The following is a 4,041-nucleotide window of genomic DNA, read 5'->3' as shown; positions in this document are numbered from 1 at the left end:
CGCAATTCAACAGCTCAGACACAAGAGGTATGTGGCAGGGTCTACAGTCAATCACGGATTACAAAAAGAAAACCAGCCCCGTCGCGGACCAGGATGTCTTGCTCCCAGACAGGCTAAATAACTTCTTTGCTCGCTTTGAGGACAATACAGTGCCACTGACACGGCCCGCTACCAAAACCTGCGGGCTCTCCTTCACTGCAGCCGAGGTGAGTAAAACATTTAAACGTGTTAACCCTCGCAAGGCTGCAGGCCCAGACGGCATTCCCAGCCGCGTCCTCAGAGCATGCGCAGACCAGCTGGCTGGTGTGGTTACGGACATATTCAATCAATCCTTATCCCAGTCTGCTGTTCCCACATGCTTCAAGAGGGCCACCATTGTTCCTGTTCCCAAGAAAGCTAAGGTAACTGAGCTAAACGACTACCGCCCCGTAGCACTCACTTCCGTCATCATGAAGTGCTTTGAGAGACTAGTCAAGGACCATATCACCTCCACCCTACCGGACACCCTAGACCCACTCCAATTTGCTTACCGACCCAACAGGTCCACAGACGACGCAATCGCAACCACACTGCACACTGCCCTAACCCATCTGGACAAGCGGAATACCTATGTGAGAATGCTGTTCATCGACTACAGCTCAGCATTTAACACCATAGTACCCTCCAAACTCGTCATCAAGCTTGAGACCCTGGGTCTCGACCCCGCCCTGTGCAACTGGGTCCTGGACTTCCTGACGGGCCGCCCCCAGGTGGTGAGGGTAGGTAACAACATCTCCACCCCGCTGATCCTCAACACTGGGGCCCCACAAGGGTGCGTTCTGAGCCCTCTCCTGTACTCCCTGTTCACCCACGACTGCGTGGCCATGCACGCCTCCAACTCAATCATCAAGTTTGCGGATGACACTACAGTGGTAGGCTTGATTACCAACAACGACGAGACGGCCTACAGGGAGGAGGTGAGGGCCCTCGGAGTGTGGTGTCAGGAAAATAACCTCACACTCAACCTCAACAAAACAAAGGAGATGATTGTGGACTTCAGGAAACAGCAGAGGGAACACCCCCCTATCCACATCGATGGGACAGTAGTGGAGAAGGTGGAAAGTTTTAAGTTCCTCGGTGTACACATCACGGACAAACTAAATTGGTCCACCCACACAGACAGCGTTGTGAAGAAGGCGCAGCAGCGCCTCTTCAACCTCAGGAGGCTGAAGAAATTCGGTTTGTCACCAAAAGCACTCACAAACTTCTACAGATGCACAATCGAGAGCATCCTGTCGGGCTGTATCACCGCCTGGTACGGCAACTGCTCCGCCCACAACCGTAAGGCTCTCCAGAGGGTAGTGAGGTCTGCACAACGCATCACCGGGGGCAAACTACCTGCCCTCCAGGACACCTACACCACCCGATGTCACAGGAAGGCCATAAAGATCATCAAGGACAACAACCACCCAAGCCACTGCCTGTTCACCCCGCTATCATCCAGAAGGCGAGGTCAGTACAGGTGCATCAAAGCAGGGACCGAGAGACTGAAAAACAGCTTCTATCTCAAGGCCATCAGGCTGTTAAACAGCCACCACTAACATTTAGCGGCCGCTGCCAACATACTGACTCAACTCCAGCCACTTTAATAATGGGAATTGATGGAAATTATGTAAAAATGTACCACTAGCCACTTTAAACAATGCCACTTAATATAATGTTTACATACCCTACATTACTCATCTCATATGTATATGTATATACTGTACTCTATATCATCTACTGCATCTTGCCATCTTTATGTAATACATGTATCACTAGCCACTTTAAACTATGCCACTTTATGTTTACATACCCTACATTACTCATCTCATATGTATATACTGTACTCTATACCATCTACTGCATCTTGCCTATGCCGTTCTGTACCATCACTCATTCATATACAGTGGGGAGAACAAGTATTTGATACACTGCCGATTTTGCCGATTTTCCTACTTACAAAGCATGTAGAGGTCTGTAATTTTTATCATAGGTACACTTCAACTGTGAGAGAAGGAATCTAAAACAAAAATCCAGAAAATCACATTGTATGATTTTTAATTAATTAATTTGCATTTTATTGCATGACATAAGTATTTGATACATCAGAAAAGCAGAACTGAATATTTGGTACAGAAACCTTAGTTTGCAATTACAGAGATCATACGTTTCCTGTAGTTCTTGACCAGGTTTGCACAAACTGCAGCAGGGATTTTGGCCCACTCCTCCATACAGACCTTCTCCAGATCCTTCAGGTTTCGGGGCTGTCGCTGGGCAATACGGACTTTCGGCTCCCTCCAAAGATTTTCTATTGGGTTCAGGTCTGGAGACTGGCTAGGCCACTCCAGGACCTTGAGATGCTTCTTACGGAGCCACTCCTTAGTTGCCCTGGCTGTGTGTTTCGGGTCGTTGTCATGCTGGAAGACCCAGCCACGACCCATCTTCAATGCTCTTACTGAGGGAAGGAGGTTGTTGGTCAAGATCTCGCGATACATGGCCCCATCCATCCTCCCTTCAATACGGTGCAGTCGTCCTGTCCCCTTTGCAGAAAAGCATCCCCAAAGAATGATGTTTCCACCTCCATGCTTCACGGTTGGGATGGTGTTCTTGGGGTTGTACTCATCCTTCTATTCCTCCAAACACGGCGAGTGGAGTTTAGAGCAAAAAGCTCTATTTTTGTCTCATCAGACCACATGACCTTCTCCCATTCCTCCTCTGGATCATCCAGATGGTCATTGGCAAACTTCAGACGGGCCTGGACATGCGCTGGCTTGAGCAGGGGGACCTTGCGTGCGCTGCAGGATTTTAATCCATGACGGCGTAGTGTGTTACTAATGGTTTTCTTTGAGACTGTGGTCCCAGCTCTCTTCAGGTCATTGACCAGGTCCTGCCGTGTAGTTCTGGGCTGATCCCTCACATTCCTCATGATCATTGATGCCCCACGAGGTGAGATCTTGCATGGAGCCCCACACCGAGGGTGATTGACCGTCATCTTGAACTTCTTCCATTTTCTAATAATTGTGCCAACAGTTGTTGCCTTCTCACCAAGCTGCTTGGCTATTGTCCTGTAGCCCATCCCAGCCTTGTACAGGTCTACAATTTATCCCTGATGTCCTTACACAGCTCTCTGGTCTTGGCCATTGTGGAGAGGTTGGAGTCTGTTTGATTGAGTGTGTGGACAGGTGTCTTTTATACAGGTAACGAGTTCAAACAGGTGCAGTTAATACAGGTAATGAGTGGAGAACAGGAGGGCTTCTTAAAGAAAAACTAACAGGTCTGTGAGAGCCGGAATTCTTACTGGTTGGTAGGTGATCAAATACTTATGTCATGCAATAAAATGCAAATTAATTATTTAAAAATCATACAATGTGATTTTCTGGATTTTTGTTTTAGATTCCGTCTCTCACAGTTGAAGTGTACCTATGATAAAAATTACAGACCTCTACATGCTTTGTAAGTAGGAAAACCTGCAAAATCGGCAGTGTATCAAATACTTGTTCTCCCCACTGTATCTTTATGTACATATTCTTTATCCCTTTACACTTGTGTGTATAAGGTAGTAGTTGTGGAATTGTTAGGTTAGATTACTTGTTGGTTATTACTGCATTGTCGGAACTAGAAGCACAAGCATTTCGCTACACTCGCATTAACATCTGCTAACCATGTGTATGTGACAAATACAATTTGATTTGATTTGATTTGGACTATGAAGCTAACGGAAGCTAATTAGCTTTAGAAAACCCTGAGTAGATTTAGCTTTCTCCATAGGATACTCCTCTGCTGTGCTACCGAATAGGAACCCACCACACACACACACACACACACACACACACACACACACACACACACACACACACACACACACACACACACACACACACACACACACACACACACACACACACACACACACACACACACACACAGCATACTTTATAGGGTACACCATCTTTCAGCACAGCGTCTAGGGTACACCATCTGTCACCGCGGTGTCTAGGATACAGCATTTGTTACCACGGT

Source organism: Salvelinus alpinus, chromosome 5 (assembly GCF_045679555.1).
Source record: "Salvelinus alpinus chromosome 5, SLU_Salpinus.1, whole genome shotgun sequence".
NCBI classification, from domain to species: Eukaryota; Metazoa; Chordata; class Actinopteri; order Salmoniformes; family Salmonidae; genus Salvelinus; species Salvelinus alpinus.
The sequence above is the reverse complement of the archived record's forward strand: the minus strand, read 5'-3'. Positions refer to the sequence as shown.